This window comes from Macaca mulatta, chromosome 13, assembly GCF_049350105.2.
Source record: "Macaca mulatta isolate MMU2019108-1 chromosome 13, T2T-MMU8v2.0, whole genome shotgun sequence".
Taxonomy (NCBI): domain Eukaryota; kingdom Metazoa; phylum Chordata; class Mammalia; order Primates; family Cercopithecidae; genus Macaca; species Macaca mulatta.
Window position 1 is genome coordinate 121755214 of NC_133418.1, and position 26974 is coordinate 121782187.

The following is a 26974-nucleotide window of genomic DNA, read 5'->3' on the forward strand; positions in this document are numbered from 1 at the left end:
AGGAGGCAGAAGTGTGAACGGTGCCCCCAGGGCCAACCAATGGTCTGTGGTCATCAGCAGGTCTGGAGCGGCCTGTGCGGGGTGGAGGCAGCTGTTCTGGTCTTGGCCTCACCTCATCTGCCCCAGCTGCAGGTTTAAGTGCCTAACCCATCAGGGTCAAACCCAGGGGAGTGCTTCAGCTGGCAAGAAGGCCCACAAAGAGGGGTGAGCCCTGACTTCCGCTGTGCACCCAGCACCGTGACCCGAGGCCCCAACGTTGGTCCTCGCAGGACCTTGTGTGGACCCTGGTGAGGAGGAAAGGTGAACACGCTTGTCGTGGTGCACCACACAGTGACCCACGGCTGATTCCGGCTTCAGCTTGTTCCCTGTGGACCAGAAAAAGGCAGCTGTGAGCAGCACGCAGGGAGAATGGTCCCAGGGGCTCGGCCTCCCGCCTGCCTGTCTCAGGACCCCAGGGCGCTCCGGACCCCAGGGCAGTGGGGGTGGGAAGAGCACCTGTCTCTACTCCTGGCGCTGCTCTCCCCAACCTGGGGACTAGGGAGGGTCAAAGGGGGTGTGAGGGCATGTGCCCAGATGTCCCCTCCAGTGGTCTGGGCAGGCACCCTGGTGCTTGTGCTGACCCCTTGGTCCCCTGTCTCTTTGCTTGTATGTCTGTGTCCTCATCTCCTCTTTGTGTAAGGATACCAGTCCTATTGGATCAGGGCCTACCATGAAGACCTCATTTATCTTAGTTACTTCTCTAAAGATTCTTCTCCAAATACAGCCCCTTTCTGAGGGGCTGGGCGTGAGGGCTTCACCCGATGAATTTCAGGGAACCTGACATTGCCCACGGCATCAGCGCTGGCTCCTCGGAAGCTGTGAGGGCGGGGTCTGCCTCCGCTCCTCTCCTGGTGGGCAGGTGGCCGTCCTCATCTTCACGAGGACATTCTCTTTGCATGTGTGTCTGTCTCCAAATGTCTCCCTCTACACGGACCCCAGTCGTGTTGGATCAGGACCCACCCTGATGACCTCATCTTAGCTTGATTAGCTCTGGAAAGCCTCAGTCTCCAAAGAGGGTCACATTCGGATGTGCTGGGGGTTAGACTTCAACGTGTGCATTTTGGGGGACATAATTCAACCTGTAGTAATGTCCTTTGGGAATCTGATGGAAACCAGGCGCCGTCTCTCCAGAAACACGCCACGCATGGCTCATAGTCTGAGGCAATCACAATCACAGAGAGCTCCAGTCTCCTCTGAACCCCACAGGATCCATAGGTCCCACTCATGAGCTGACCTCCAGGGAGTGCCCATCTTCAGCCTGGACCCACCGCCTTCTCTCCTCCACCCTCTTTGGAACGTGCCGCAGATCCTCCCCTGACACTTACCCGCTGCAGCTGTGTCCGGACAAAGCTGCCTGGGGCTTCTGAGATCTCACAGCACAGCAGCCCCAGTTGTAGTCACTTTTAACTGAAGGTAACCCCACCGCGTCCTTGGGGGTTTTGGAGGCCAGTTGCCCCTGGCTGGCAGTGGCTTTTTACCCTGTACTGAAGGCGCTGCCCCTGCTCTGCACCGCCCCTGCTGGACACTCACGCGTCCATCACTCCCCCGCGCTCCAGGCGGGGAGCAGGCTCCACTGGGCGGAGAACTGGCCAGTGAATGAATGGCCCCCCACAGCAACCTAAAAAGGAAAGGTAGATGTCTGGGTTGGAGTCTTCCGGGTCACCTCTCCTCCCACCATTTGCTGGGGCCGGCCCCACTGTCTCTTTCTCCATCCTCTGTCTGCAAAGAGCTCCTCCAGGGATCTCAGAAATGCTTCTTCATTCTCCAGGTCCTTTCAGCCCAGTCTCTGTCTGCCTTAGGTTCTCTGGACCCTGCCAAAGGTGAATAAGCCAATTCCCCTTTCAAGCCCAGGAGGGCCAATTCTCAGGGAGGAAGTTGCTCTAAAACAAATACACACACAATTTCTTCCAGGCTGTGAGCCCCTGAGAGCAGTTCAGTGTTTCTCTTTACACATCAGCTTCTGCCTCAGTCTGGGAGGCTGGTGAATGTGTGTGGAATTGAGCCAGGTCAGGAGGGCTGTCTCCCCTGGGGGTTGGGGGAGGGCGGGGACCCTTGCCTGGGTCTGCACTTCCCTCCACTGGGGCTGGGGGTCATCCGAGAAGTTGGCCCCCAGGGAGAGGGCAGAGGTGAGGGTTGGGCCCTGTGGTCTCCTGGGGGAGGGTGGGGAAAATCCACAAAACAGGGCTGGAGAAGCTGCGTTCTAAAGTGGAAAGGCCACGTCCCCCTTCTTAGGGACTTCTGGCTTGCCCACCCAAGTTATCTCTTGAGAAAGTTCACCATTTGTTATAGAGTCTACCATAGGAATGAAATTACTTACGGTGAAAAGTGATGATTATTAACCACGAAGGTTAAGAAAACAGTCCTCAAAAAGGAATGAGATTTTGCCAGATTTTCTTAATGAACAGGATTATGCTTATAAAATTGCGCATTTTGCATACACATTTTAAAAAAGGAATGAGGACTTTTCAGAGTGAAATGAAGTTCTTTAATTAGAAAGCATTTGCAAAAGCAAAATAGGAAATAGCACCCACACTTGTAGCTTTGCCCGCATTTCCTTGCAGGGCCTAGAACATGCATCTAGACCGCGGTTTCTGTGGAAAAGACTCGTTTCACGGCAGCCTTGGGGCATGCGGCTGTGAGAGAAGGAAGCAGGCAACATGGTCAAGGCCAGGACAAAGCCCCAGTGTTGCTGTGCGCCGGGGCATGCGGGAGCTGGTGTGGGAACAGGTCCCTGGGGTGGGACCCTGTGATTGGAGGCAGGTGGCCCTCAGTCGCTCTCAGGGATGAAGATGATGAGACTTTGGCAGCTTGAGGGGAGAGGGATGATTGTCAAAGCATGATGGGACTGTAGCCTTGTGCAGTGGGGAGCAGGGGGATGTGAGACCACTTAGAATAACTAGACCCAACTGGAAAAAAGACCCCAATATATGCAATGGTTCCTTGCATCAGTGGTTCTCAACTGGGGGTGATTTTACCCCATAGGGGACATTGGTGGTGTCTGTAGGCATCTGTGATGATCATGGCTTCAGGGACGCTACTGGTGCCTGATGGCTGGAGGCCAGGGATGCTGTGAAACGTCCCTCAGTGCACTTTTTTTTTTTTTTTTGAGATGGAGTTTTACTCTGTCACCCAGGCTGGAGTGCAGTGTACAGGTCCTGTGCACCGAGGGACGTTTCACAGCACGACCCCCACGACAAAGAATTATTGTGTCTAAAATGTCACCGTGCAATTGTTGAGGATTCTGGTCTAAAACGCAGAACTCCTGATTTCCAGCACACTGTCCTTGCTAGAAGTTTCTGCTTGATTCTGAAGGTACATGTACATTGTCTATGACTTACCTGGAAAACTGTGAGTGTGAGTCGTGTACTTCCAGGTGTACTGCTGGTACAGGAAACCATGGCAGAATCACGCGCAAAGAGAGAAGCAGATTCTCTCAAAGCCAAACAGCATCCCGGTCCTGAGAGGCAAACTGCCCCGCCCCAGCCCAGGGCAGACATCACCAATCAATCGTGGCATGCTTTGTTGTCATGGGCACCAGATCCTCACTACATTACTACATACGGCCCACACAGACTTGGCAAGGGACAGGTACTTCCCACTCCTAGTGCACCTGATGTGAATTTGTGTGTGGTCACCACAATGATGACCTCGCCCCCCACATCTCTGCATCAAGCAGTCATCAATGCCTCTATCTTCCCTTCCATAACTCTTTTTTTTTTTTTTTTTTTTTTTTTTTTTGAGATGGAGTTTTGCTCTGTCACCCAGGTTGGAGTGCAGTGGTGCAATCTTGGCTCACTGGAGCCTCTGCCTCCAAGGTTCAAGCGATTCTCCTGCCTTAGTCTCCTGAGTATCTGGGACTATAGGTTCATGCCACCATGCCAGGCTAAGTTTTGTATTTTTAGTAGAGACGGGGTTTCACCACGTTGACTAGGCTGGTCTCCAACTCCTGATGACCTCAAGCGATCAGCCCTCCTCAGCCTCCCAAAGTGCTGGGATCACAGGTGTGAGCCACTGTGCCTGGCCCTCATTCTTGTTTTAAAGGCTATAAATATAAAAACACCCCTGGAAAGGTTCAAATTAACCTTTTATCCCACAATGTGAATAAAGCTATTGATTCCAGGCCCTACTGATCATTTTCTGAAACCATAGAAAGTTTCCATACCAATCAGTCACTGGAAGGTTCTGTAGATGAAGAGAAAACTCATGTTGAGTGTGGGCCTTGGCAGACAGGTGAGCAGGGAGAGCCTGGAGGGCTGGGGAGGTGTGGCCCCCAGGACTCAGGGCGGGTAGGACTGACAGCAGCCCACAGGACAAGCTCAGCCACATCCCCTCAAGATCAGACTTGTCTGGGGGCCCAAGGGCAGAAGCAGGCCTACAGTGTAAGCCTTGTGGTGTTGGAACGGAGTTTCCTGTTGCCAGGGGCTTGCTGAGGCTGGAGCTGCCATCACAGCCCGCCCACCCATGATGCGGGGGGAGCAGCAAGCCTTAGCAGGTCCAGACCAGAAGCTTCTCTGGGTCCATTTTCCCCTGGAAGGCAGTCATTCTAGAAAATAGAGAATTCTAGAAAGAAGTCGAGGATTCAGGGACTCTGCCGATAGGTTTTGTCCGAGCTGCCTTGCAAAGTTGCCCCAAATCCCACCACTCTGCACGAGACCCTCTACCGGCTCCCTAGTTCAAGCCATCACTGTCCCTCATCTGGACAGAGCTGGGTCCCCAGATGGTCTGTGACGGCTGCCCTTGCACTGCCTCTCCCAGTGTGTCCTCTACAGAGCAGGGCAACCTTTCGGGTCCTGTTTCAGGGCACATTATCGTGTACAGAGCAGGGCAAGCTCTCAGGTCCTGTTTCAGAACACGTCACCATGCTGCCTGGTTCCCCCATAGGACTGGAAATTGGGCCCCAGCTTGCTGGCCCCGGCGGGGCACCTGCCTGCTCTCCGTCTGTCCGTCCTGGTTGTGGGATGCTTCTTCATGCTCCTGGATGGCACCCAGCCTGTCCGTGCCGTAGGGTCCTTCTCTTGCTGTGGCCTCTGTCTCAAAGGTCTTCTCTCTGCCTTCAGCTTGTTTCTTCCGCCGCTTGAACTGACTCAGTGCTGGCTGCTCCGTCTGGAACCCAGGTCATTCCCCTTTTTTTTCATTCCCAGGACTTATCACTACCTGCAATTGCATTGTTTGTGTGTTGATTAACAGTGACTGAGGTCTACCTGCCCTCTCCTTCTGTTCCACCTCTCTAGGATTGCTCTTACCTCTTAAAACCAAATAGTCCTGCAGATCCCTGCCCACCTAGGCATCTCAACAATTATTTTATGTTCCCAAACGTACTGATAAAATCTTATCATTTTGGTTTATTAAGCTTATTAATTAAATTTTATTGTTTAAGTTGATTTATTTAGGCATTTCTGTGATTCACATAGGAAATGCTTATTTACTGCTACTTATTTACTGCCAAGCACAGCCCTAGTCACCAGGACTATGAGGAAAAAAAGAATTTCTGCCAACCCAGGGCCTTTGATTTAGTGGGGAACTTAGGTAACAAAATAAAATCTGCACGTCTCCCCGGCCTCTGGCTGCCACCAGTCTTCTTCCTGTCTTTATAAATTTACCTATTCTAAATATTTCATTTAAGTGGAATCACACGAAATGTGACCTTTTATGTCTGGCTTCTCACACTTAGCACAATGTTTATGAGGTTCTTCCACATGGGAGCATGTATCAGTACTTCATTCCTTTTTATGGCTGGTTAATGTTCCGTCATATGTATAGACCCACAATTTGTTTATCCATTCATCTACTGATGGACATTTGGGTTGTTTTCACCCATTGACTGTCATAAATAGTGCTGCTATGAAATTCTTTTACAAGTGTTTGTTTGGATACCTTTAAAAATTCTTTTTGTAAATATATGTAAGAATGAAATTGCTTGGTCACATGGTCATTCTATGTCTAACTTTTTGAGGAGCCACCAAATTATCTTCTACAGTGGCTGAAACATTTACATCCATACCATCAATGTATAAGGGTTTCAATTTATCCACATCCTTGCCAAGGATTATTATTTTCCATTATGAGTTAATTACTTTATACATGGTGTGAGGCAGGAGTCCAACTTCACTGTTTGCATGTGGATATCTAGTTCTGACACTATCTGTTGAAGAGACTATACTTCCCCATTGGTGGTCTTGACACCCTTGTCAAAAAATCATTTGGTCATAGATAGATGGACTTATTTCTGTACTCTTAGTTTGATTCCATTCCATTAGTCTATAGGCCTGTGTTTATTGAATACCAACTGCTTTGTTTCCTATAGTTTTGTAGTAAGATTGAAATAAAGAGTGTTTATGTTCCCACTTTGTACTTCTTTTTGAGTTTGCTACGGCTACTCAAGAACCCTTGCAATTCTACATCAATTTTAGAGGCAGATTTTCCATTTCTGCTAAAAAAAAGGTTACTGGAATTTTGATAGAGGTTGTGTTGAATCTGCAGATCACTTTGGGAAGTATTGCCGTCTTTACAACGTTGAATCTTGCAGTCCATGAATATGAGCTATCTTTCTGCTTACTTAGGCCTTCTTTAATTTCTTTCAGAATTGTTTTATAGTTTCCAGTGTACAAGCCCTACAGCTTCTTGGTTAAATTTATCCTTAAATATTTTATTTTTTATACCATTATAAATGGAATTGTTTTCTTTAGTTCATTTTTGGACACTTACTGTTAGTGTATAGAAATACAACTGAATTTTGGTATTTATCTTGTGTCCTGCAAATTTGCTGTGTTTAAAATTGACTTTAATAATTGTTTGTGGAAAATATTTTTATGGAAAATCTTTAAGGTTGTTTACATTTATGATTATGTTATCTGTGAATATAGTTTTACTTCTTCCTCTCCAGTTTGTACACCTTTTATTTTCCTTTTGCCTAATTGCTCCGGCTAGAACTTCTGCTAAAATGTTGAATAGAAGTGGCTAAAGTGAGCGTCCTTGTTTTGTTCCTGATACCAGGGGGCAGTTTCCAGTCTTTCACCAGTATGAGATTGTCTGTGCATTTTTCACATGTGGTTTTTATCATGTTGAGGCAGTCTACTTCTATTCTCAACTTTTTGAGTGCTTTTATCATGAAAGAGTGTTGGATTTTGTAAAATGCCTCTTTTTCTGTATAAATTGAGATGGTCTTATGTTTTTTCCTTTGTTCTATTAACCCAGTGGATTAAATTGACTGCTTTTCATATGTTGAACAACCCTTGTAGTCAAAGGATAAATCCCACTTGGTTATGGGGTATACTCCTTTTAATATGCTGTTGGATTCAGCTGTTAGTATTTTGTTGAGTATTTTTGTATCTACTGGTTTTCCTTGACTTATGAGGGTTTACATCCTGATAAACTCCTTAAAAGATGAAAATATTGTTGCAAAATGCATTTAATATACCTAACCTATTGAACATCATAGCTTAGCCTAGCCTGCCATACCTATTCTCAAAACATATTAGCCTTCAGTTGGGCAAAATCATTGAACACAAAGCTTATTGTATAGTAAAGTGTTGAATATCTCATGGAATTTATTGAATATTATAAGTTGGGGACCATCTGTATATTCATAAGGGATATTGGCCTGTAGTATTATTTTCTCATCATGTTTTGGCTTTGCTAGTAGGGTAATACTGACTTTTGTTTTTTGGAGGGCTTGGGGCTCAGAGTGAGGGTAGAGATTTTTGAATACTGATTAAATCACTTTACTTCTAGATTGGTTTAGATTTTCTATTTTTTCTTTAGTATGTTTTTGTAGTTTGGATTTTTCTAGTAATTTTCCAATTTTGTCTAAATTATATAATTTGTTGGTATACAATTGTTCATAGTATTATCTTAGAATGCTTTTTATTTCTGTAATGTTGGTAGTACAGTAGTCCTCCCTTATCCATGGTTTTACTTTCTGCAATTTTAGTTACCTGTGGTACAGTATAATAAGATAGTTTGAGAGAGAGAGAGAGAGAGAGAGAGTACACATTTGCATAACTTTTGTTACAGTATTTTGTTATAATTGTTCTATTTTTTATTAGTCATTGCTGTTCATCTCTAGTTATTGTCATTAATCTCTTACTGGGTATGAGTTATAAATAAAACATCATCACAGATATGTATGTATAAGAAAAAAACACAGTATACATAGAGTTTGGTAGTGTATGTGTTTCAGGCATCCATGGGAGTTCTTGGAATGGATCCTCCAAAGGTAAGGGGGAACTACTTTCATTTCTGATTTTAGTGTTTTGAGTCTTCTTTCTTTTCTGTTGGTCATTCTAGGTAAAGAATTGTTAATTTTGTTAACCTTTTCAAACAATCCACTCTTGGGTTCATGAATTCTTTCTGTTGTTTTTCCATTCTCTATTTCATTTATCTCTGTTCTGAGCCTAATTATTTTTCTCTTTCTGCTAGTCTTTTGTTTAGTTGGCTCTTCATTTTCTTGTTCTTTAAGATATAAAGTTAGGTGATTGATATGAGATCATTTTTTTCTTTCAAATGTAAGCATTTATAGCTAAAACTTTCCCTCTGAGCACTGCCTTCGTGGCATCTCATAAGTTCTTGTATGCTGTGTTTTTGTTTTATCACAATGTATTTTCTAATTTCCAATGTGATTTCTTCCATGACCTATTGATGTTTAAGAGCATGCTGTTTGATTTCCACATTTTATATATTTTCCAGTTTTTCTTCTGTTACTGTTATTGTTTCATTCTATTGTAGTCTTAGAAGATACTTTGAATAATTTAAATTTTCTTAAATTTATTGAGGTTTATTTTGTGGCCTAACATATGATCTACCTTGGAGAATGTTGCATGCACACTAGAGAAGAATATGTGTTCTGCTCATACTAAAATGTTCTAAAAATATTTGTTAGATCTAATTCTTTTATCATGTTGATCAATCCCTAAATTTCCTTACTGATCATCTGTTTAGTTCCAGCCATTATTGAGAGTGAGGTATTGAAATCTCAAACTATTCTTGTTGAACTTTTTCTCACTTCAATTCTTTCAGATTTTGATTCCTGTTTTGGAGTTCTATTGTTAGGTGTGTATATGTTTATAATCATTATTCTTTCTTGATGGATTAACATGTTTATCAATATTTAATGTCCTTTTTGCTTCTTGAAACAATTTATCCTTAAAGTTAATTTTGTCTGATACTATTATAGATACCGTAGCTTTCTTTTGATTAATATCTGCATGAAATATCATGTTCCATCCTTTTACTTCCAATCTGTTTGGGTCTTTGGATCTAAAATGGGTCAGTCTCTTGTAGGAAGCATTCAGATTATGTCATTTTTTTTTGTTTTTTGAGATGGAGTTTCACTCTGTTGCCCAGGCAGGAGTACAGTGGCATGATCTTGGCTCACTTTAACCTCCAGCTCCTGGGTTCAAACAATGCTCCTGCCTCAGCCTCCCAAGTAGCTGGGACTACAGGCGTGCGCCACCACACCCACCTAATTTTTGTTTCACCATGTTGGCCAGGATGGTCTTGATCTTCCGATCCTGCGATCTGCCCACCTTGGCCTCCCAAAGTGCTGGGATTACAGGCATGAGCCACCGCACTCAGCCTGGATCATGTATTTTTATGTAATCTGCCAATCTCTGCCTTTTAATTAGAGAGCTTAATCCATTTCAATTAACATAATTATCGATAAACAAGGGATTATGGCCATTTTGCTATTTTTCTATACTCTAATGTCTTTTCAGTTTCTCAGCTCCTCCTCTATTGGTGCTTTCTTTGGTATTTAACTGATGTTTTTCTAGTATACTCATTTGATTTCCTTTTTATGTCCTTTTCTAGGGATTATAATTCAAATATTAAATTTACAGTAATCTACTTTTAATTAATTCTAATCTAGCTTCCAATCTAGGTGGATCTTTTATAGCTCTGTCCCCACCCCTATGTTGTCACTGTCACAAATTACATCATTTTATCTTGTGTGCCCATTAACATAAATTTGTTTTGTTTATTCATTTGTTTTGAAATGTATAGGGAAAATAAGAGAGTTACTAACCCAAAATATTATATTTTATATTAACTTATGCAGTTACCTTTAGTAGTGTTCTTTATTTCCTTGTATGGCTTGCAGTTACTACCTAGTGTTCTTTTATTTCAGCCGTAGAGACTCTCTTTAGCATTTCCCGTATGACAGGTCTACTAATTATGAACTCTTTCAGCTTTGCTTTATCTAGAAATGTTTTAATTTCTTTTTCATTTTTAAGTAGTTTTGCTGGATATAGAATTCTTGGTTGACAATTTTTTTCTTAAGCACTTTAAATCTGTCATCCCACTGCCTTCTAGATTTCATAATTTTCATTGAGAAATTGTCTTTTAATTTTATTGAGATCCCTTGTATGGATTGTTTCTTCTTCTTGCTGCTTTCAAGATATTCTTTGTCTTTTTTCTGATACAGTTTGATTATAATTTGTCTCAGTGTAGATTTCTGATTTTACCTTAGTTGATGTAGATTCATGTTTTATTAAATTTAGGAAGATTTTTGACCATTATTTATTCAAAAATGCTTTCCTCCCCTTTCTCTGTATCTCTCCTGAGATTGCCATTATATATATGTTGGTATGCTTGTTGGTGTCATAAATGTCTCCTGGACTCTGTTTTTCTTCATTTTTTTTTGCTTTCTGTTACAAAGACTGGATCATATTAAATAACCTATCTTCAAGTTTGCTAATTATTTCTTCTGCCTGTTCATATGTATGTTTCAGTTATTATATGTTTCACATTGATAATTTCTACTAGATTCCTTTTTACACTGTCAATTTCTTTATTGATATTCTTTATTGATATTGATATTCCTCATTTGACATAATTTTCCTGGTTTTCTTTAATTTTTTGTTCATGGTTTCCTTTTGCTCTTTCAACTAATTTGAGATGGTCTTTGATTTACAGTTTTTATCTAGCAACTGTTTTGCAGAGATTTTTCAATTAATTTCTTATTTTCTTATGAATAGGATAGACTTTCTTACTTTTTTTTTTTTTTTTTTTTTCTTTTTGAGACGAAGTCTCACTCTGTCACCCAGGCTGGAGTGCAGTGGCCGGATCTCAGCTCACTGCAAGCTCCGCCTCCCGGGTTCACGCCATTCTCCTGCCTCAGCCTCCCGAGTAGCTGGGACTACAGGCGCCCGCCACCTCACCCGGCTAGTTTTTTGTATTTTTTTTTTAGTAGAGACGGGGTTTCACCGTGTTAGCCAGGATGGTCTCCATCTCCTGTCCTCGTGATCCGCCCGTCTCGGCCTCCCAAAGTGCTGGGATTATAGGCTTGAGCCACCGCGCCCGGCCAACTTTCTTACTTTTTTGAATGGAAAACATTTTTACTTTTGTTGAAAACTGGACTGGACATTTTGTACATTATAATGTGGTAACTCTAGAAATCACATTTCTCCCCCCTCAGGGTTTGTTGTGCTGCTTGCTATGGATTATTTGTTTGATTTAGTGACTTTTCTAAGGTTTTTTTTTTTGTAAAGACTGTATTATTTGTTGTGGTTTACCACTGAAATCTCTGTTCCACTCTTTTAGTGATCTGTGAGTGATTTGGCAGAGATCCCCTTAAATGCCTGGAGCCACAAACAAGCAAACAAATGAACAAACAAACAAACAACAAACAAACACATAAGACCGCTCCTGGTCTTTGCAGGTTGGCTCTGTGTTGGAGTACTCTGTTTACAACTCTGTTTTCCCTTCATCTCCTGTTTACACAGAGCCTAAGCATCAGGCAGAGGTGTAAGCTTAGGATCTCCTCAAGTTCTTATGAGCACGTGTTCACCTTTGTGCCTGTGGCTGTCTTGGTTCCCATTTCATCGTGTATCTTCTTTTCCTAGCATCTTTTCTATTTTACTTTTTGGTGTGTCTATTACTTTCTCGGACGCCTATCCATTTCCTCGTGTGGGTGTGGCTAGTACATTTACCTTTAAATACTTTAGACAAATATCACCCAGGAAACCAGTTCAGCCCTGGAAAAGCTTTGAGGCAATTGAGGCAAACCCTTGAGTTGATCCTTTAGGGAGCCACCAGAAAGGTGACATATAACCACAATTCCTTGGGAGAAGTCCATGTTGGACCATCTGGTGCCAGAAAGATGCACCTGGCATGTGGGCCACCACCTTCAGAGCTGCCACTGAGCCCCGGGGAGGGGATAGTGAGTAGGTAACTAAAATCACAGGACTCTCTTACTGAACTCCAGGAGCCCCTTGCCTCATTAATAAAGAAGTTCCTTCAGGTTGTTTTTTATTAGATTCCAGAGTTACAAAAAAGTCAATTCTGACTGTTTTTGCCAGTTCAATCACTGCTGTGTTGGGGGGATGGAGTCTTAGATTTACCTAGTCTGCAGTTTTGGTGGGAGATGATTTTTGACAAAGGTGCAAAAGCATTTCGATGCAAGAAAGATAAGCTTTTCCATAAATGGTACTGGAGAAACTGGACATATGTTAAAAAAGAATCTGACCAAAGACTCATATGTTACACAAAAATTAACTCAAAATGGATCAAAGTCTTAAATGTAAAATGTAGAACTATAATTTTTTTAGACAAAATCAGAAAATTTCAGGACCTAAGGCTAAGTGAAGATTTTTTAGACACCAAAAGCACAAACCATAAAGCAAAATAAGGATAAGTTGGACTTCATGAAAATTTAAAACTTTTCTCTGTTAAGAGCATAGAAAACAAGCAAAAGACTAGAAGGAAATATTTGCAACCACATATCTGAGAAAGGATGTATCTAAAATATATAAAGATCAGTAGAAAACAAAGCAACATGAAAAACAACCATTCCGATTACAGAATAAGCAAAAGACACGAGCAGACACCTCACTAAAGAGGTTAAACAGATGGCAAACAAGTTCATAAGAAGATGTTCAACATATTAGCCATGAGAGGAATGCAAATTAGACCACAACGAGACACCACTGCACTCCTATCAGAATGTGTAAAATAAAAAGCTGACTGTACCAAGGGCTGGTGAGGATGCAGAGACACTAGATCACTCGTACATTGCTGGTGAGAATGTAAAATGGTTCAGCCACCCTGGAAAAGAGTTTGATGGTTTCTTAAAAAACAAAACATGCAATTAACTACTGTGTGACATAGCAATGGCATTCACGAGGATTTATCCCAGAGAGATGAAAACCTATGTTCATGCCGAAATCTGTGCATGCATGTTCATAGCAGCTTTATTTGTAATAGACTGGGAAAAATCCTAATGTCCTTCAGGGATGCATGGTTAAACTAAGTGGTACATGCAGACCACAGAATACTACTCAGCAATAAGGAATGAATTATCGATCCATACAACAAGTTGGGTGGATCTCAAGGAGCTACGCTGAGTGGAAAAAGCGAACCTCAAAAGTTTACATACTCTTTGGTTTGGTTTATATAACATTCTTGACACGACAAATCATAGACATGGAAAACAGGTAAGTTCTTGCCAGAGACCGGGGTATGGGGAGGAGGGAGCCTGTGACAGTGGCACTGTTCTATATTGTGGTTGTGGATACACAGAGCTCCATGTGACACACACACACACATACACATGCACGAGTGTATGTAAAAAAAAAAAATGCATTCTCTGGTCTGGGTCTTTTGCATGGGTAAGATTTTGGCCAGAGTCATATGTCACCTGGTTGTTCCCTGAACCTGCCACATGTATTTCCCCTCACTGCCCTTCCCTTAGGCAGAAGTGGAAATAGAGCAGCTTCCATGGGAACCCGAGAGAGCAGAAGAGGTGGAGGTGGAGGCTGTGTGGTTCTGCATCCATGCTGCTTCTGCAGCTCCTCTGCCTCTGAGCCACAGGAGGTGGTTGTGCAATGTCCAGAGAGGCACTGGGCATCCCAGGATATTAGAGTTAGAGGTCGGCCTCCTTCAGCATCCACCAGGATAAACTCAGGGCCTGTGCGAGGAACCCAGCATTGACTTCAGTGGGGTGGTGAGGCAGAGAGCTACCCTGAGGAGGGGGTGCCCAGACATGCCATAAGACACAGGGTTGCTGGCTATTTGGCAGGAGTGGAGGGTGTCCTGCGTCGATCTGACGTGTGTCACACACCCCAGTGAGGCCAACTGGGGGCACTTGAGCAGGCCGAGGGAATTGCCAAGGCCTGGGGTTAGAAAAGGGGACAGTGGCCTGGATGGTGGTTCAACACCATGTGCCTGACTGATGCTCTTCCAGGCTGGGGCTGACCAACTGCCAACCCGGTGAGACCAAGAGGGTCCTGAGGGCCACATGGGCCCAAACCCATCTCCACCCTCAATACCGTGGAGCTCCCCAGAGACTGAGATGCCACACTGGGGAGAAACACGAAACAGAATTTTCCTCAAAGAGACTAAGTTAGTCTCCTGGAAGAGAAGGTGAGGCCTCAGAGTCACACGTCCTCCCTCTCTCCACCCCCAAACTCATCAGGATGGAACCGTAAGGAGCAGGCTAAGTTTTGGGGGTATTGCATCTGAGTCACATAATGTGCCATTTTTCTTCCCAATATATTGATATAAAGGTAGAATATTCAACTATTGGGGGTGACCCAAAATAAAAAGTAAAAGCCCCCTTTCCCCAAGTTCTCTCGCCAAAGGTACTTACCGTCAGCAGTTTCTGCAATTCTTCCCCAAATATTTAACTTTTAAAAAGTATTTAAACCAAAAAGATAATCTATAGCACTCTCAGTGCCTCTCTTGCCTCTTTTTCTACGTAAATTGTCCTGAGAATCTTTCCACAGTGACCCCGCCCCTTTTACTCCTAATGACTGTAGCGTTTCTCCATCATCGGTTTCCACACTGACCCCACCCCATTTACTTCTAATGACTCTAGTGTTTCACCATCATCAGTTTCCACACTGACCCCCCCCCTTTTACTTCTAATGACTGTAGTGTTTCACCATCATCGGTTTCCACACTGACCCCACCTCATTTACTTCTAATGACTGTAGTGTTTCACCATCGTCAGTTTCCACACTGACCCCTGCCCTTTTACTTCTAATAACTGTAGTGTTTCACCATCATCGGTTTTCACACTGACCCCTCATTTACTTCTAATGACTGTAGTGTTTCACTATCATTAGTTTCCACACTGACTCCACCCCTTTTACTTCTAATGACTGTAGTGTTTCACCATCATTAGTTTCCACACTGACCCCCTCCTTTTACTTCTAATGACTGTAGTGTTTCACCATCATCAGTTTCCACACTGACCCCACCCTGTTTACTTCTAATGACTCTAGTGTTTCACCATCATCAGTTTCCACACTGACCCCCCCCCTTTTACTTCTAATGACTGTAGTGTTTCACCATCGTCAGTTTCCACACTGACCCCTGCCCTTTTACTTCTAATAACTGTAGTGTTTCACCATCATCGGTTTTCACACTGACCCCACCTCATTTACTTCTAATGACTGTAGTGTTTCACTATTAGTTTCCGCACTGACTCCACCCCTTTTACTTCTAATGACTGTAGTGTTTCACCATCATTAGTTTCCACACTGACCCCCTCCTTTTACTTCTAATGACCATAGCATTTCACCATGATTGGTTTCCACACTGACCCTCCCCTTTTACTTCTAATGACTGTAGCGTTTCACCATCATTGGTTTCCACACTGACCCCACCCCTTTTACTTCTAATGACTGTGGTGTTTCATTAACATTGGTTTCCACACTGACCCCCCACCCTATCTACTTCTAATGACTGTAGCATTTCACCATCATTAGTTTCCACACCGACCCCCCCCTTTTACTTCTAATGACTGTGGTGTTTCACTAACATTGGTTTCCACACTGACCCCCCAGCCCATTTACTTCTAATGACTGTAGTGTTTCACCATCATCAGTTTCCACACTGACCTGCCACCCCTTTCACTTCTAATGACTGTTGCGTTTCACCATCATCAGTTTCTACACTGACTCCCGACCCCTTTCACTTCTAATGACTGTAGCGTTTCACCATCACTGGTTTCCACACTGACCCCACCTTCTACTTCTAATGACTGTAGCGTTTCACCATCACTGGTTTCCACACTGACCCCACCTTCTACTTCTAATGACTGTGGTGTTTCACTAACATTGGTTTCCACACTGACCCCCCAGCCCATTTACTTCTAATGACTGTAGCGTTTCACCATCACTGGTTTCCACACTGACCCCACCTCATTTATTTCTAATGACTGTAGCGTTTCACCATCACTGGTTTCCACACTGACCCCACCTTCTACTTCTAATGACTGTAGCGTTTCACCATCACTGGTTTCCACACTGACCCCACCTCATTTACTTCTAATGACTGTAGCGTTTCACCATCACTGGTTTCCACACTGACCCCACCTTCTACTTCTAATGACTGTAGCGTTTCACCATCACTGGTTTCCACACTGACCCCACCTCATTTACTTCTAATGACTGTAGCGTTTCACCATCACTGGTTTCCACACTGACCCCACCTTCTACTTCTCATGACTGTAGCGTTTCACCATCACTGGTTTCCACACTGACCCCACCTCATTTACTTCTAATGACTGTAGCGTTTCACCATCACTGGTTTCCACACTGACCCCACCTTCTACTTCTCATGACTGTAGCGTTTCACCATCACTGGTTTCCACACTGACCCCACCTTCTACTTCTAATGACTGTGGTGTTTCACCATCACTGGTTTCCACACTGACCCCACCTTCTACTTCTAATGACTGTGGCGTTTCACCATCACTGGTTTCCACACTGACCCCACCTTCTACTTCTCATGACTGTAGCGTTTCACCATCACTGGTTTCCACACTGACCCCACCTCATTTACTTCTCATGACTGTAGCGTTTCACCATCACTGGTTTCCACACTGACCCCACCTTCTACTTCTAATGACTGTGGCGTTTCACCATCACTGGTTTCCACACTGACCCCACCTTCTACTTCTAATGACTGTGGCGTTTCACCATCACTGGTTTCCACACTGACCCCACCTTCTACTTCTCATGACTGTAGCGTTTCACCATCACTGGTTTCCACACTGACCCCACCTTCTACTTCTAATGACTGCAGAGCTTCACTGTCATTGGCTTCCACACTGACTCCACCCCTTTTTACTCCTAGTGAAGTAGAATTTCATCATCTTTGGGGACCTGATTTATTTCCCCTGTCCTCTTTGCATGAACACTTTGCTTGTTTCGGTTTTTGCTATTTCAAAAAATGTTGCAATACACATCTTTCTTTTTTGTGTATATTTTGGGGGAACACATCTGAGCACCTACACAGGACAACAACTAACAATGTATGTTTGGATTCTGGGGCATAGGAATGTATTTATTTTTAATAAAAAGTAAAACATGCTCAAAGTTAAAAAAATTAATCTGATATTTGAAGAGTAAAAAGTATAGCTCCTTTTATTCAAGCCCCCATCCCCTATTCTCGGGGGGTCATCATTTCTATTTCTTTTTCTACATCTCACCTGTAATTCCCTATGCCAAGGGTTAAAACTTGGTCCCCTGTGGAACACACTGTATTTGATGAATAATTGTCATTGATTAGATATGTAGATTTTATGAATGGAAAGGATGAGAGCGAGATAAATACCTACGAGGAGAGCGTTTGTCCCAAATCCGGACTAAGCAGAAATGTCCAGGGACATCCGATGGAGGTGAGATGAAATATTCAGACTTCGCTTTTTGCTTCCCCGAGTGCCCTGCCTCCCAGGTATAATTGTAGTTCCAGTGAGTCCTTGGAGACCTACAAGCCAAATGAGATATAGATTGAGTCGTTCCTCTTGAATTTCACAGTCCAGAGTGCTGAGAGCCATCTGATGTTATGGCTCTGGTTAAAGAATTCTGGCCATCTAGCGGCCTGTAAAGGAGACTTGAGCACACACTAAGGCCTTGTTAGTGGGATTGGCGTGGTAGGAGGTCCAAGTGCAATACAGAAAGCTACAAAAAGAACGCACTGGTTCCAAAGCAGGGATGTTTATGGAAGGAAGAAGGAATTTCAGACACCCCGACATAGAGGCACCATTTGGAAGAACTACCAAAACCACATCAGTCTGATAACATTTAACCTGGAGGAGAAGAGCCCACAGCCTTATTTGCAGCTTCTCCCTCCCCAGGTGTGGGAGGTGGTGTCTAGGGCGCAGAAAGGCCTGGAGGAGGAGATGGGGACCCGGAGTTTGTTTAGCACAGGCAGACACACGTGGTGACTTAACGTGCACCCTCTCGCCGTTTAGTTTCTGATGGTAAAAGGTGGGATCACGGCCGGGCGCGGTGGCTCAAGCCTGTAATCCCAGCACTTTGGGAGGCCGAGGCGGGCGGATCACAAGGTCAGGAGATCGAGACCACAGTGAAACCCCGTCTCTACTAAAAATACAAAAAATTAGCCGGGCGCGGTGGCGGTCGCCTGTAGTCCCAGCTACTCAGGAGGCTGAGGCAGGAGAATGGCGGGAACCCGGGAGGCGGAGCTTGCAGTGAGCCGAGATCGCGCCACTGCACTCCAGCCTGGGCAACAGCGTGAGACTCCGTCTCAAAAAAAAAAAAAAAAAAAAAAAAAAAAAAAAAAAAAAAAAAAAAAAAGGTGGGATCACTTTCTCCATTCACAAGTGAGAAAAACCAGGCCCCCAAAGAGAGGGAATCAGGCCAGACTCCACTCATAGTGATCACTGGAAACAGCTGGAGAGGACGAGGCTGCATTTCCACTCCGTTTAAGAAGGCAGAGAACACGTATCTAATACAAAAACGTTTCCAGAAATGTGGTTCTATAGAAAGGTTTTGGTCCTGAAAGGACTACGTTTCTATTATCTCAAAACTGCCTGCTGTGAAAAGTGAAAAGTCGCTATTTTCTTGGTGTTCAGTGCAAAGAATTGCAAACACTGAGCCCTGGGCGCCCTTCCACTGCCCTCGGAAAGGTCTGGTTCTCCCCAAACGATCAAACTCAGGGCTCCCTTACAATGACTTTGGAGGGAGGGGCTTATTCTAATTTGGGGGATCCAATGAAGGAGGTTTCGGGGTGTGACTACAGCCCGCAGAAGGTGGGGATTTGTTCTGATGGTGACCAGGTAACAAGGGATTCGTGGGCAGGCCTGAGGCTGTGGCCATACTCTCCCTCTCCAGACATGGGATTCCCAGATACAGGAGGGGGTTCAGTCCTGCCTGGGCGAGTCTTCCCTCAGTCCCCATTGGAGACAGCGGCTTGTGCCCCGAGCTGAAACAATCTCTTATTTGAAAATAAGTCCATGGTGATTTTACAGAAAACAAAACATGAAGAAAACACTCCAGGCTGGGGGTTGCTCGCCCCAGAGAGCAGTAAAAGCAGGTGGAGGGGACACTTCCTGGCTGGTTTTCCTCTTCCTCTTGCCTCATGGCTCTGGGCGAGTGCGTCGCTGCGAGGCGCTCAGGGAGCCTGGCCTGCCATTGCCAGTGAGGGCAGGCGCCTGTGTGCAGGGACCTGGGGGGCCCATGCCTGAGTAGACAGCAGGGGGGTCACGGGGATGGTGGGGACAGCCAGCCCTGCTCCCTGGTGACCACGTGCACACAGCCTGCTTCCTCCCTCCGAGAGGCCTCTCTCGTCGTGAAAAACAACGGATATTCATTCTACAGGGTTTGGGAACTAGCCTTTGTTCCTCCTGGCCCTGGAAAAGTGGCCTTAATCCAAAGTGATTACTCTGCAGCTCCCTCAGATTTATTCTTCAGTGATAGCCTCTCCTCTGCCGCTGAATCTTGAGCTCCAGTTGCCCGCGGCCTGTCACAGAAGGGCCATGTGTCTTTCTGTTCCTGTGTAGAGAGTGACATTGAAGTCTCTTTGTCCGCTCTGAAGCTTTTGTGTGTGCGCGTGTGGCGTTGACCTCCGTGGCTCATTCCACCCGCAGTGAAAAGGAGCCATAAAAAGCACAGGGGTTTGAAAAGTAGCCCAGGCAGAAGGAAGGAGCTCCCGCCTGGATGCTCGCGGGGTCCCTGCGTCTGTCTCCTTTGGCCGTTGGCAGCACTCGGACCCCGGTGCTGGCAGCTGGAGGCGCGCCTGGGTATTGTCTGGGCAAGGGTGTGCGGGTCAGCCTCCTTCCTTGCTGTCCCTGCCATCTATTGTCTTTCTGGGCAGGCTGAGAAGCACATCTAATAGGGCTTATGTTCTTTGTTGCTGGGTCATTGAAGCTGCAGGAAGGAGGATTCCTTCTTCCCTCGAGGGTCTCAGTTCCTGGCAGAGCAGACTGGCCGATTGTCTTGATACCAGGATTTGGGGAAAGCCCCTTTCTCCATTCTGGTGTTGCCTTTTTGCCTGCAGGGGACCGTGCTGTCTGCCTTTAACCTGATGCTTTAAGTCTTGCAGAGCCCTCCAGAGGGGCATGGGAGCACATTGCCTGCCTCTCCTCCACTGTCCCTCCACCATTTGGCAGGAGACAGGACATGCAACAACTTCATTTCCTGGTTGCCAAGTATTGATTGAAAGGTGTGTGTAGCCACACCCACTTTTCTGCCTGTTCAGAGTAACGTGTATAATTTCTTTGGTCGTTGTGTCTTGTCTCTGCTCAATGTGTTTTGCATTATATGAAAAAATAAATTTTCAAATTAACTGCAGTTTAGCTGTGACTCAGTTTTTAATTGCTTGGAATTAGCACTTGATTTGCATAGTACTTGATTTGTCAATTATCTGTGACTTTGTGATTATCTGCGCTAAAATGGGGGACCCTCCTGATTATGCTCCGTAATGGAAAGGGGCAGGACAGTGGGGGATCCCATGATGGGAAAATCTAAAACCCACCGTGGTTTAATGCTGCCAGGCATGTGTCTTCCTGGTTCAGGAGGAACGTGCTGCTCGTTCTTGAAATTCACTTTTCCGGAAGAAACGGCAACTATGAACACTGGGTCAGAGGCGGGGAAGCTGCCTGGCTTCCACTGGGCCCCGCCCATTCCACCCATCGTGGCCTCCCCATTCTCTCTGTCCAAGGGCGGTGACAAGCTTTGCCCTGACCTGAGCCCACGTATCTAGGTTTGCACCTTCTCTGGAGTGAAAGAGGAGATGAGTTATTTTAATCTTGAAGATCCCAGGTCAGAACATCGGGTTTCTAGTCCAGGTTCTGCCTCACTGTCCTCATTTATCAGATGAGAGAGGGGATGCACTGTTCCCCAAATCTGAGACCCAGGGTATACACGACTGGAGCCAAGTCTCGCAGCTGGGGAGGAGCGGCTCTGGCACTTGAGTTCAGTTTGGCTCCAAATCTGTAGTGAGTGGGGGTCTCCCTTAGGTAAGTAGGTTAAGATCCTTTTGTGGTTCATAAGCGTGATGATTGGGTTTTCATGCTCGTGTGTGAGATGTGCCTCTCTCAAGCCTTGTTACGAATCACATTACCTGTCTGATGTTAAAAAAAAGAGAAGAAAAGAATAACAAGAACAATCATAAAAAGCCCCTCGTCATCTCTCTGGGGCGTGCCGTGGGGCCGTTTCTGCTGGGGTGGGCCTCGGAGCCCTCTGGCTGATTCTGCTGCAGCACAGAGCCCCACCGTGCCGATGTTCCGTGCGCTGGTCTGGGATGGTTCCGGCGCCCACGGCCTGGTGTGGTCAGCAGCAGGGTTTCATTCAGGTCGCTCCTTCCTGACCGCACTGTGAGACCTGCAGGCAGAGGCTGACCTGAGTCACCTTTAGGGTTCCCCAGGTGAGCTCTTGAATGTGTCCCCAGACCACCCCATCTCTCTGCTCCCACTCCAGGTCCTAACAGGGTCCTCCAACTCCACAGTTCTTACAGGGGAAGTCTGCTCACTTAGGAGATGGCCCTGTCCCTGAGTGCCCTCCATGCCCTCCAGAACGGAGAAGACACACAATTCTTCATTTGGGTTGTGTGAAGCGTTGGCCCCTCACTGTGATATGGACAGGAAACTGGGAGGTGCTGGGTAGAAGACTGAGGTTCCCTGGCAAAGGCCCTACCCTCAAGCCTGAAGACCTGAGGACCTAAATGAGGACAGGCGTTTCTGTTTTTCACTAAAAAGTTGCCTTTTGGCCCACTATGCCCCCATCCTGTCCCCATATAAACCCGAGGGCACACATGCAAGTGGCTGAACGTCAGGACCAGCAGAACCGGCAGACCAGTGACGGCAGAACAACGAGGCAGAGAAAGAGAGAAGCGGAGGGCCATCTGGAGGCCGAGGGGAGTTCAGCCAGGGGTGGCTAGAGAAAAGGCCAGCAATGGACGGCCCGATTCCAGGTGAAGAGCACCTTGCCCCTCCATCCCCTCCTTCGGGCTCCCCATGCATCTCGCTGAGAGCCACCTCCTCCACTCAGTACAACCTTGCACTCACTCTTTACGCCCACATGGGATCTGAATCTTCTGGTACACTGGGCAAGAACTCGGGATACAGAATGCTGTCATACTAGCTCCCTGCCCTTGCAATAAGGCAGAGGGTCCATTGTGCGCATTAACACACAAGCCATCTGCAGATGGCAAATCTAAAAGAGTCTGGTAACACACACGCATTTGGGCTTTGGGGGTTGCAGACATCCACCTCTAGATGCTGCTGTGGAGCCAGAGCCCAAAAGCGCTTGTCCCAGCCTCAGCACCTGCCCGTCTGCCTGCTCCCCTGAGGGTTTGAGCTGTGGGGTGACCAAGCAGGTGACGACCCTGTTGCACATCCTGTGAGGGGAACTCTCTGGTTTCAACTGCATGGGGATCGCCTCACCTTTGCAACCCGGCTCCTGTTACTTGAACACAGAGCACCTGCCCTCAACGTGGGATGTGTCTCACCTCCAAGCTCCTGTGTCCTGGGCATCCCTTCCCACTGCTCATGTCATGAAGCCTACTTGGCCTTCAAGGCCTAGATCCAACGCCACCTCCTTCAAGGAGGACACCTGGATGTCACCAGGTAGGGCATTAGTAATATGGCAGCAATGTGGCCTAGATCCAATGCCACCTCCTTCAGGAGGACATCTGGATATTGCCAGGTAGGACAGTAGTAACAAAATAGCAACGTGGCCTAGATCCAATGCCACCTCCTTCAGGAGGACATCTGGATATTGCCAGGTAGGACATTAGTAACACAACAGCAACGTGGCCTAGATCCAACACCACCTCCTTCAGGAGGATACCTGGATCTCAGCAGGTAGGACAGTAGTAACATGACAGCAGTGGGCACTTATTCGCATTTGCTGTGCCCGGGGATGTGCTAACACACTTTATGGATGTGGCAGCATTCCGCCTCAGGGTTCTGTATAGTTTAGACTCTTGTTTTTCTCTCCCTGTGGGTGAAGGACCTGAAGCTTGGGGATGTCGTGCTTTACAGGAGGCAGAACCGTGTTCCTGATCCGCCGCATCCGGGTGCTGGACCGTGGGATGTGCCTTCCAGTGTAGACCAATCCCACAGCGTTTTTTCTGCTCCTCCTCGTGTCCTTTTGAATTTCTAAATTTCTTGGCATTTCTGAATTTCTTGTCCTACTCAACATCTCACATGTATTATTTATACTTGCCTTATTGCTTTGAATGTGTGGCCATAAACTCTTTGAAGTGGGGGAGCTGTTTTTCCCAGGACACTAGCACTGTGTCTTGTACAGGACGGGTTATATGAAATTTTGTTAAGCGAAAGGGTTGATGACATAGTTGAAGTATGGGTTTGTTTTACTGGCTGGTGGTGTTGAGCACCCCCTGAGGCTATCCAGGCTGTGTTCTGAGTGTCTGCACAGACGGCCGTGTGGGTGGCTCCCTGACGTTTCTCTCTGCCTGCGGTGGGTCGCTGCTGCCTGGGGACTGTCGCGGTTGACAGGTGCAGCAGGAGCTGCTGACGCCGGGCCACTGCGTTCTGGAAGGCTAACCGCGTGTCCCGTGAGGAGGGTTTCTTCTCCCTAGTAGCTGGCATTCCTCGGTACTTTGGATGAAAGATTGCCTTTTCCTCTGTTTGTGGTGTGGGTAAAATCCATGATGTTGAACGAGAAGACATTAAAGGGATGGAGTTCTTTGTTTTGCTGAGGTTTTGCTTTTCTGCCTTTGCAAAATCAATGATGTCTGTGTGGTCCAGAAAGGAGTTAATCCTGTGTGGTGTAAATGGCTGCGGCTTGACAATATCCAAACCTGAAGTGTTCCGCCCGCCTCTGCCCAGTGCTCTAATGCGGGTGTCGACGGTCAGGCAGAGGGGCCTTTCCCAGGCTGCTCCCTATAGAATTGTCGGGTTATTTGTGTTGATTAGATTTTGTCTTTTCTTTGAGAAAATGTTTATAGTAATCTGGTTGCCTCTCTGAGTTAAACAATAATTAAAAACACATAATAAAACAAGCTCCCTCCGGCGTCTCTTCGGCTCCCGGGGTTGGGGATCGATTCTGCGGCGATCTGGCTTTGCTGTGGATTGCAGAATGTCTGTGAGTTCATCAAAAGGTCTTCAGTCAATACCCTTCTTTTCAGCTTGCACCCCACGGAGCAATGCCTAAGCCAGCAAGGAAAAAGCAGGCAGGCCACGGGTTCCTCCAGCCCGGACCCTTCCCTGAAGGATTGAAATTGTATTACACGCGAACTGTGGTTACCTTTGTCAAAGAATAACACCTTCCATCAACTTTTGTGTTTTGGTGTTTCAAAACCTTCTGTTTCAAGAGGTCATAGCATTTCTTAGTAGAGAAAGACTTCAGGACATATTTAAGTGTTTACCAATGATATCTTAAAAGCCATAACTTTAGAGAAAGAACAAAAACCATGAGGAATCCATATCCTCTTTTCCTGCCTCTCTCTCCCTCTTTCTTCCTGTCTTTCTCTCTCTCTCTCTGCCCCTCTCCCACCCGCCTTCCTCTGACCTGAAGCTCACATGTGCTCAGTGTGTCCTCTGGGCCTGGCGTTGTTCTAAGTGTTCTCTTGTGGATCAGCTAATTAGTTCTCCTCTCAGCTCTGAGAGGTGGGTTCTGATGCTCCCATTTTGCAGATGAACAAGCGGAATCACAGTTCTGGGGCTTTCTCAAGGTTACATGGCTGGTAAGTGGCAGCATCCAGACCCAGGCAGGCGGCTCCATAGCCCACACCGCGTTCTGCGGCCTCCCTCTTTTCATGCATGTAATTCATCATCTGTGTGCTGCAGTCTCTGAGCCCCTTTCTGCCTTGTCATCCAGTCATTCGGTTTGAATAAATATTTCTTCCATGCCTTCTTGATGCCAAACCACAACCTGGGAGACACAGCAACAAATAAGATGCTGCCTGCACCCTCCAAGGGGCCGCAAGCAGCCCGGGGAGGAGAGGAACTAGAAGGCACCTGCGGGTGACAGAGGAAGGGGGAACTGGGGGCGGCTGGGCTTATGCTTTGAAGGTCCCTCCCAAGCAGTGTGGATCAGGGTTTGGAAAGGGAGGAGGTGGCCGCAGTGGTTCAAACTGCCTCTTAGTTCTGGCAGCATGATGTCATGGTTCCGGGTGCGGATTCCACAGCCACATTCCCTGGGTTCTACCCCCACCCCAGGACGGGCTGGAATAGAAAAATGGCAGATTTTTCCAAAGTATGGCTGCGAAAGATCAAATCTGTGAGATCTAGAAAAAAACAGTGCTTCATTATCATTTGGAGGACAGGTGGGCCCAGCAGACCAAAGAGGAGGCCAGGTCAGAACATGGAGGTGGGTGCCTCATGCTCCAGGTAACAGGAAGCTGGAGCTAAACCGGCTTGAGCTTGTTCAACACTAAAGACACGTGTTAGGTGTGGAAGGGGAAGTCCAGAGGCGGGGTGCGCTTTGGGCTCCTAGAGAGCCCTGATTCTTTCTTTGTCTCCACTGTGATGCCAGCAGGATGGCACAGTCTTCAGTGGGACCTCCCTAGGGTGGCAGGACACAGCCCACAGCAAGCAACAGCACCTCTTATCTGTCTCCAGCAATGAGAGCCTGCTGCCCCAGGCTGTGCTGGACCACCTCCCGTGCTACTGGCCCCCTCCTGGACTAACACCAGGCAAGGGGAGGGGGGCTACTTTCGTCGGCTTTGACCTGTTGGGAGTCCGGAGTGGAGTCAGTGTCTGCTGAGCCCATGGCATGGTGCAGGTGGACACACAGACATCATTAGAAGGGGAAATTGTGCTTCTGAAAAGGCGGCTGAAAGTACCCATTCGTTGAATCGAGACGTGAAATTCCTCTAATTTACTGAAGACCAAGGCTGCCCTTTCCCCTGACAGCATTGCTGGAACAGAGCACTCCAGGAATAGGTGCTTTGGTCTCAGTCTGGATTTCTATCCCCAGTGCCATGGCGACTTCGAATCCACAAAGAGGTCCCCGGAATAGATGGACCCTGACCGGGATGATGTGGGCCCAGGAGCCACGGGACTCAAGGCCCTCCTGCCTGGAGGCCGTGGTTACTATTTGTTGATGCGTGTTCCAGGCACGCACAACCTGTGGCGGCTGGGAAGCAGCGAGAGCTTGGAAGTGAAATGAATCTGGGCTCCTGTGAAGCGGCTTAGGCTGTGGCTACTTGAACTCCTTGTGTTCTTCTAACATTCAGAGGAGGAATAAGTAAATGCAGTTTTCCTGGAGAGCAGGAGAGGACATCGTATTTCATCCATCAGCCAGTGTCACGTCCTGATTGTGTTAGGAATCTTGGGAAGTCCACCTTTGTGAGTTAGAGGACGCCAGCAAATATCTGGAATAACAATTCATCATGGGATTTATTATAACTATCAGGCATTTCATGGTCTCCCCCTTTTTCTTAAAGCATTTATGGCTCTTTGTGTCAACTGAGAGCAAAATAAGGACCTGTTTGGTTGGAAGAATCTGAGATGATTTTGTAGCTCATGAAGCAGATGCAGTTTAGTGGTTCTCAAAATCTAGGGTGCTTCAGAATCTGTGGGAAATCTTGTTGAAATTGAGATTTCTGGGTTCCACTCCTAAAGATTCTGATTTAATAGGTCAACCATCATGCTTGAGAATTGACATTTCTTTTTAAATTCCTCTCTCTCGCTCTGTTTTTTTTTTTTATATATTTAGGGGGTAAAATGTGGTGTTTTGAGCTATGTAAACCATGTGAATGATTGAATCAAGCTATCTAA

At 46.1% G+C, this 26974-nt stretch overlaps 2 long non-coding RNA genes and 1 other non-coding gene across 3 annotated transcripts in view; all 3 read left to right on the forward strand.

The window, feature by feature from the left end:
• Positions 1 to 26974, forward strand: part of LOC144333928 (uncharacterized) — an 88209-nt gene that overhangs the window by 23232 nt on the left and 38003 nt on the right. The gene's annotated exons all lie outside the window — the stretch shown is intronic.
• LOC144333626 (uncharacterized) lies at positions 15374 to 21378 on the forward strand. The gene is made up of 2 exons (XR_013402547.1): positions 15374 to 18254; positions 18583 to 21378. It is a non-coding gene; the product is annotated as an uncharacterized LOC144333626 (long non-coding RNA).
• On the forward strand, positions 21259 to 21358 carry LOC114672037 (small nucleolar RNA U13). Its single transcript, XR_003722236.1, has one exon. It is a non-coding gene; the product is annotated as a small nucleolar RNA U13 (small nucleolar RNA).